Genomic DNA, 8,036 nt, shown 5'->3' with positions numbered 1-8,036 from the left:
GCCCAAACAACTTAAAACTACACTTGCTGCCATGGAGTGGATGCTGACTGAGAGCGACTCTAGACAGAGGACAGCTGACCTGGTGGGTCTGGCTGCAGCTCTGTATGGGAGCCGGGCTCCTGTTCTTTGGCCTCAGACGTGCCCAATATAATCATTGTGGGCTTTCTGGACAACACCCCCTGCCATTGCTTCATTTCATCCAAGTGAAATGAAGTCCGTACTCATGTCACTAGTTTCTCTGTTATCCTTGTATTGCGGATTGGTCCGGGTGTGAGGGTTTCTGTGTTCTTTATATGGAGTTGTAATAGAACTCGAGCGTTACCATTTTCATCTTCATCAGCAAGTGCTTCCGGTCCTCTTGGATTTCTTTTTTAACCCCACCCTCTTGGTTTTCAGGGACACAGATTGTCCCTGAATCTACATACTGCATGTTGTAAGTGCACTTCTTTCAATTCTGATGTCACGTTCTTCTTGGTATAGATCCATTCTGAGGTTATTTACTCAGCACACAGCTTTAAGAAGTAAGGACTCTAGCGCTGGTGCACACCTTTCCTGATTTTAAAGTATGCCATGTCCTCGTACTAGTTGAACAATGTCCTTTTGTTCTATTTACATGCTCAATGTGAGCAAATTACATCTTTTAGGATTCTTGGTATGCATAATGCTATCCAAAATTCATATAATCCCACAATGGAATGCACAGTTAATAAAACATAGCCATATTGCTAATATCCTATGTGTTCAAGATTCATCATCTCGCTCTTCACATCAGCAATGACATCTCTGGCTCCACATCCTTTTCTTAGCTTGAATTTCTGGAAACTCTGTTTTTCAATAATTATTGGTTTTTGTTCTCTCCAGCAAAATCTGCTTGCATGTCATACTAATGATATTGTTAGATAATCTCTACATTGTGCTGTATCATCTTTCTTTGAATGGATGACACAGAGAGATCTCTTCTAGTTGGCTGCCCAGATAATTGTCCTCCAAATTCTTGGCATAGATGAGTGATTGCTTCCAGTATTACATTAACTGAAGCATTTTCATTTGTATTTTCTCAATTCCTGGCGCTTTACTTTCACCAAAGCATATAGGGCAGCTTGAACCTTTTCCTTCAGTACCGTCGGCTCTCGATCATATGCTACACCCTGAAATGGCTGGACTTAATACCAGTTCTTACTGGTGCAATGCCGCCGTCTATCCCTTCCACGTTCCTTTCGAGATTTCTCTGTTGCTCAATACTTTGCTCATAGAATCTCTCAATATTATAACTTGAGGGGTCCATTGTTTATACAGTGCTTTCGGTTTGAGGAATACTGAATATATTAGGGTTAGACTCATTAGAAAAAGAAAGCGAGACAGAGAGATTTATAACAGGAAAATGGCTGGAACAGTTTTAAGAGTTAGTAAGCTGCATCAGCGTTAAGTTCCAAGTCTGTAGACCATATGTTAGAATGGAAACTTCTACTGACTTGCATAGTTTGGGGAAATGAAGAAACCAAGACTGGCGGGAAGATCACAGGCTGATGGCTGTAGAGCGGGCGGCATCCATGGTCAGTAGGCCAGGCTGGTAGCAAAAGAAACAAGTAAACTCAAGGCCAGTACGTCAGATGGCAGATCACATAGCAGGGCACAGACGGCGTTTGGCACCCGCAGGCAATATTGCAGATGTTCGCTGTCACCTAAGAACCAGCGCTCAATGGGCCAGATGCAGAATCCAGCCCCAGAAAAAGCATGAAGCTTTTCCACATGCTCTTTTATATAGGAAGTGGATCACACCCCAGAGCAAAATTTCTTCCATTGTATCTGGTCTGTGACTTGAGGAAACCGGCTACATTCCACCCTAATCCTTTTAGTATTGATGGCAGCTCGGAGCAGTTCTTACTAAAGAGTTGTTTATATTGAATTAGCGCACATCGTGCTTAGCCTTAACTGCCAGACCTGAGAATCTTAGTCCAGCTAAGCTAACACACAAAAACTACCAGGCTGAACATCTTCTTCCTTATGATTTTGTGAGTCCAGTTCCTTGCATATTTCATTGTAATACTTTGTTTTTTGAAACTTGAGAATTTTATTACAATTCATATGTTTACAAGAAATTATTTCCTTTACACTACTAACCATATATATATATATCTTGTCTGCAAAGTTGTGTAGTAAGAGTTTGTGCTTCTCGACTCTCGCCCCTACAAGGCCCACCCTGCCCAGGTGCAGCCTGTTTCGAGTCGGTAGAGAGCAGAAGCAGCTGATCTGCTGCAGCACGGCGTGGGGCCACTCCTCTCGGGTGATGCTCTTGGCTCACCTTCTGGAGCAAGGAGCTCACAGGAGAATTGGCCTTGCTCAGGGTTTCCTAGCAGGGGAGGATTCCCAAGACCAGGACATAGAGAGGAGCAGGGCCGTGATGTGCAGAACACAACGGAGGATCTGGGTGAGCACAAACAGCGCTTCCTGGGTCAGGTCCTGTCTTGCCCTTGGTGCCAAGGGCCCACAGACTGTATCAATCTAACTGAGCCCAGGAGGTTCGGCAGACTGTTTACCCAGGAGCTTGACCACATGGCTCCAGCCAGCGAGAGGAAGCCAATTACGACAGCTCTGGCTGCAGAGAAACTGGAAGATGCTCAGGAAGAGGACGGAGAGCTGGAGCTCCTGGACAAAAGGCTTCAGGTTGAGCAGGGGCACCAACTGGATGTACTGCAGACTGTACAGGGAAGTGGAGGAGCTGCATCTCCAACAGTCTCCTGGCCATCTGGCGGAGGCACTGCCAATCCTGCGGACTGCACCAAGGCATGGCTTGCACCAGGGTCACCTGAAAGCCCTTGCTGAACCGGCTGACCTCCTCTGGATTGCTCCTGTCCACCACCAGGAAGGTGAGCATCTGCGAGCAGATGGCTGGGGGAGACACAGCAGCACTTTATCCAGGCCAACTGCCCTGTGCCTGGCCCAGACCCGGGAAAGCGTACAGGGCTCAAAAAGGGTGGCTGGCACCTCACACTTGAAGTGGCCCTTGAAGAAATGCTTGAGTCTCAGGCCTACAGTCCAATCCAGCCTCTCCAGCTTCTGGTGGAGCCAGGATGGGGACTTGGTCCAGGTGTGGGAGGGTGGGTGGTGGGGTGGGGGTAGAGGGTGTCTTTCCTGTCCAGAGGGAGGTGCCAATTCTCCCAGTGGAGCTGCTAGTACTTGCTGAAGCAATAGAGCTGAAGATGTCGGGGAACGGGAAGCAGGTCTGCAGCCCGGACTCCTCCAGGCCCAAGTGGAGAGTCTGGGTGAAGAGCTATAGCCTGAGAGTAGAGATACCAGGAGGATTAGAGGAAAGGGGGGGGTGGTAAGGGGGGCACCCATCACAAGGATCAAACTAGAACCCCTTCCCAGGGGGACGAGTAACCAAAAAGTCGGGGGGGACGGTAATCGGGGGCTCAAGTGGGAAGAGAATGCTTTGAAAATGATGATGGTGGCATATATGCAAATGTGCTTGACACATTGGAAGAATGTATGGATTGTGATAAGAGATGTAAGAGCCCCCAATAAAAGCATTTTTTAAATATATGAAAGTAATAATCTATAACTTATCAAAGGTTCGTGAGGGAAAGCAAGCAGGGGAAGGAAGGAGAAGAAATGGGGAGCCGATATCAGGGGCTCAAGTGGGAAGAGAATGCTTTGAAAATGATGATGGCGGCATATGAACAAATGTGCTTGACACATTGGAAGAATGTATGGATTGTGATAAGAGATGTAAGAGCCCCCAGTAAAAGTATTTTGAAAAGAAAGAAAGGCAAGACGAACTCCTTCAGCCCCTCTGACTCCAGTAGAGGGGATCCCTTGGGGCTTCACAGGACACATCAGGCAGCTCAGGAACTTCAAGGATGGCTTTTCTTCCTTAGGGGTCAAGAACTTCCCCCAGATGGTTTCTTGAAGGCAGGCCACCATGAAGGTGAGCCTGAGGGCGGGGAAGGCACTGGAGATCTGAGCCAGGAATTTGCGGGTGCCCAGGTGGAGGACAGCCATACCCCATACACATCTTCAGTGTGATTTCAGGGTGCAGAGTCAGTAGCCGGGCCACGGAGCCCACATTGTTGGCCAGGCCCTATTCCAATGAGGCACTCTGGGTGAGCTATTGAAAGTGGTTTCGAGACTGTCTGGGAAACCCTACAAGGACCCAGCAGCTTCTCTGAGAGGCCCTTCTGCCCCCAGGAGCGCATTCTTCTCTGGCTGTGAGAGGATCAAGCCAACCACTTGTTTGTCCTCTAAGACCTCATTCTGATCTGGCTGTGAGAGGTTGGTGTCACATTCCAAGATCAAGTCATCCATGTGTTTGTCCTCTAGGGTCTTATTATTATTTTTTAAAATCATTTTATTGGGGGCTCAAACAACTCTTATCACAATCCAGACATTCTTCCCTGTGTCAAGCACATTTGTACATTTGTTGCCCTCATCATTCTCAAAACATTTACTTTAGACTTAAGCCCCTGGTATCAGCTCCTCATTTCCCCCTCCCTTCCTTTCTCCCTGTCCCCTAGTAATTTATAACTCATTATTTTTCCATGTCTTACACTGACTGATGTCTCCCCTCATCCACTCTTCTGTTGTCAGTCCCACAGGAAGGAGGTTATATGTTCATCCTTGTAATAAGTTCCCCCTTTCTACCCCACCTTCCCTCCATCCTCCTGGTATCGCTGCTCTAACCAATGGTCCTGAAGGGTTTATCTGTCCTGGATTCCCTATGTTTCCAGTTCCTATCTGTACCAGTGTACATCCTCTTGTCTAGCCAGATTTGTAAGGTAAAATTGGGATCATGATAGTGTTGGGGAGAAAGCATTTAAGAACTAGAGGAAAGTAGTATGTTTCATCATTGCTACATTGTACCCTGACAGGCTCCTCTCCTCCCCGCCACCCTTCTGTAAGTGGATGTCCAGTTGCCTACAGATGGGCTTTGGGTCCCCAATTTTCCCTCCCCCTCATTCACAATGATATGATATTTTTTGTTCTTTAATGCCTGATACCTGATCTCATCAACACCTAGTGATCACACAGGCTGGTGTGCTTCCTCCATGTGGGCTTTCTTGCTTCTCAGCTAGATGGCCACTTATTTACCTTCAAGCCTTTAAGACTCCAGATGCTATCTCTTTTGATAGGCAGGCACCATCAGCTTTCTTCATTTGCTTATGCACCTATTTGTCTTCAGCGATCCTGTTGGTAAGGTTAGCATCATGGAATGCCAATTTCATAGAACAAAGTGTTCTTGCATTGAGGGAGTACTTGCGTAGAAGCCCAATGTCCATCTGTTACCTTAATACTAAGCCTGTAAATATATGTGTGTAGATCTATTTCTCCATCCTTGAATATAAATGTATTTACAGTGGGGTTTTGTTGTTGTTTTCTTTTCTTTTGTTGCTTCATTTTGCTCTGTCTTGTTTTTTGTACATGTTATTATCTCTTCAGGTCTATCTAGATAAGACTGTCTGGATAAACAATGTTGAGGAGAAAACAATCGAACCGATGGTTCCAGTGGGACATGGAAGAGGGGGGAGGTGGGGGAAAGGAAGTGGTGTTAACAAGCCCACGGAGAAGGGAACAAGTGATCAAAAACCAGTGGTGAGGATGGAATAAGAGGCCTGGTAGGGCTGGATCAAGGGCATTGTAACAGAGAGGAATTGCTGAAACCCAAACCAAGGCTGAGCATGCGAGTGGGACAAGAGGAAAGTACAAGGAAATAGAGGAAAGAACTAGGAGGCAAAGGGTATTTAAGACCTTATTCTTATCTGGCAGTGAGAGTTCCATATCACATTCCAGGATCAAGTCAACCACTTGTTTGATCTGTACCTTGCCTCAGGAATGGCCCTGTTGGAGGTAATGACGTCTGTCATGGTTTACAGCAGCTTTAGCACCAAGCCTGGAGTCTCAAAAGAGCTCCTAGTTGTTAATCAGGCAGGGGAGCCACTCATCTGAGAAGGCCCACTGCATCTCGGATGTTAAAGCATAGCACACTTCCATCTTCTGCCTGATGACGGCCAGGATGATCAAGGCCGCGATGTCTTTCTCTGGGCCCTGGATCTTTAGCACTTGGCTGGTTTTCTGCAGGAAGTCCTAGACACAGTTGGCCAGCTCAGAGACCACCTGCCTCTCTTCCTTAGGCAAGGTGGCAGTATCCAGGTGGAGCTTCAAGTTCTGCCTGAAGGAGGACAGACTCGCGCCCAGGCGGTAGTGATCGTAGTTTGTGCCCTGGCTGCTGTTGTATAGGGCCTGGAACTCCTCCCCCCACCCGAGGAGCAGACACTGCAGCTCCTCCGCCCACCCGAGGAGCAGACCCTGCATGTACCGGAATCCCACAAAGGGTGTCTCTGTAGGGAGCCTGACCAGAGAGTTGAGGCTGACACCCTGCTCTGCCTCCTTCACTACCATCAAGGATCCTTGTCTTCCTCATCTGCGTAGGGATTTCTGGCATTCCTAGATTTGTCTAAGAAAGAACTTTATCTCAAGAAGGCAGTCCAGCTCAGTACAACTGAAGTTCATGGGTCTGATGCTAGCTGGAGCCCTCCCTAGACTCTCATAGCTGCAGGTTGCAGGCTGATGACGCAGAATTGTGACGTGGGATGCAGGAAGATCATAAGCTGGTGGGTTCAGAGTGGCGTGGACCGAAGGTCAGTGATCTCAGGGTTAGGTGGCCCATGTGGTTGGCTCCTGGAGATGAGCACAGAGTCCCAGCAAGCAAGAAGGAAACATGGTAGAGAGAGGGGAGGGACCTACCACATCTCTCTTATATCAAGGCTAAACCTCCCAGGAGGCATCATCAGACTATGACCTGATTGCCAGGTTGGACTCTCCCCCTACACAAGTTCAAGTTGATATAAAATCTGTCACAATGACATTTCACCAAAGAGGGCATTCGAATGGCCAAGCAACAAGTGAAAAATAAAATGCTCATAATCAGTAGCTGTTAGAGGTGCAATCAAAATAATGTCCTTGTACTCCTTCACCAATTGTTGTGACTTTTTAGTTGCCCTTGAGTCTGTTCTGATGAATATTGACCCTATGTACAATGGAAGGAAACACTGCCAGGTCCTTTAACATACTGTATCAATCTAGCTCCTCGAGGGACATCTGCTTTTCCCTTCCCCTCTACTTTACTCAGCTTGATGTCCTTCTCCGGCACTGATGTCTCCTGATATCATGACCAAAGTCTATGAGATGAAATCTTGCCAAGATTGCCTCTAAGAAGTATTCTGACTGTGCTGCTCCAAGACAGATGTGTTTGTTCTTTTGGCAGCTCATGGTACTTTCAATATTCTTCGCCAGCACCATAATTCAAATTATGGTGAATAGATTCTTCTTTGGTCTTCTGTATTGAATGGCTGGCTTTCACTTCTAGATGAGGCCATGGAGAATGCTGTGGCGTTGATAGGCTTAATCCTCAAAGTAATCTCCTTATATGGCAACACTTTCACGAGATCGCATGCGGCAGATTTATCGCTGCAATGCATCATTCGATCTCTTGATTGCTGCTTCCATGAGCATTGATTTTGGGTCCAAAGCAAGACAAAATCCTTGACAATTTCAATTATTTCTCCAGTTGCCTTGAGTTTCCCTATTGGTCCGTTTGTGAGGATTTTGGTCTTCTGTACATTGAGTTGTAGTATCAGCCATTTCAGCTCACTGACACATAATGATCTTTATGCATTCCATTCCACTTTTGACCACTTCCAATTTTCCTAGACTCACACTTTGTACACTCCAAGTTTTGGTTATCAGTAGACTCTTGCAGCTGTTTCTTCTCTTTTAGGGTCATGCTCCATCAGCAGACAAAGGTCCAGAAGTTCCTACTCTCACAGGCTTTATTCAATTTATGTCATTGTGGGCGACTCTACTTGGGGAAGACAAATCTTCCTCGGTCATATTTTAAGCGCCTTCTGACCTGGAGGAGCCTGTCCTCTGGCGCTATTTCTCACAATGTTCTGCTTCTGTTCACTATGCCTTCAATATCTGACCGCATTTTTATACCATTCATAAGGCTTCAGCAGCTCATCCTTCTGAATGCACAGCCT

At 46.7% G+C, this 8,036-nt stretch overlaps 1 pseudogene; it reads right to left on the bottom strand.

Annotated features, from left to right (window-relative positions):
• Positions 1-1,554: 1,554 nt before the first annotated feature.
• LOC142428623 (gem-associated protein 4-like) lies at positions 1,555-6,396 on the bottom strand (annotated as a pseudogene).
• Positions 6,397-8,036: the final 1,640 nt, after the last annotated feature.

The sequence above is a fragment of the Tenrec ecaudatus genome, chromosome 16, assembly GCF_050624435.1.
Source record: "Tenrec ecaudatus isolate mTenEca1 chromosome 16, mTenEca1.hap1, whole genome shotgun sequence".
Classification (NCBI taxonomy): Eukaryota; Metazoa; Chordata; class Mammalia; order Afrosoricida; family Tenrecidae; genus Tenrec; species Tenrec ecaudatus.
This window is presented reverse-complemented; position numbering and strand designations above follow the sequence as displayed.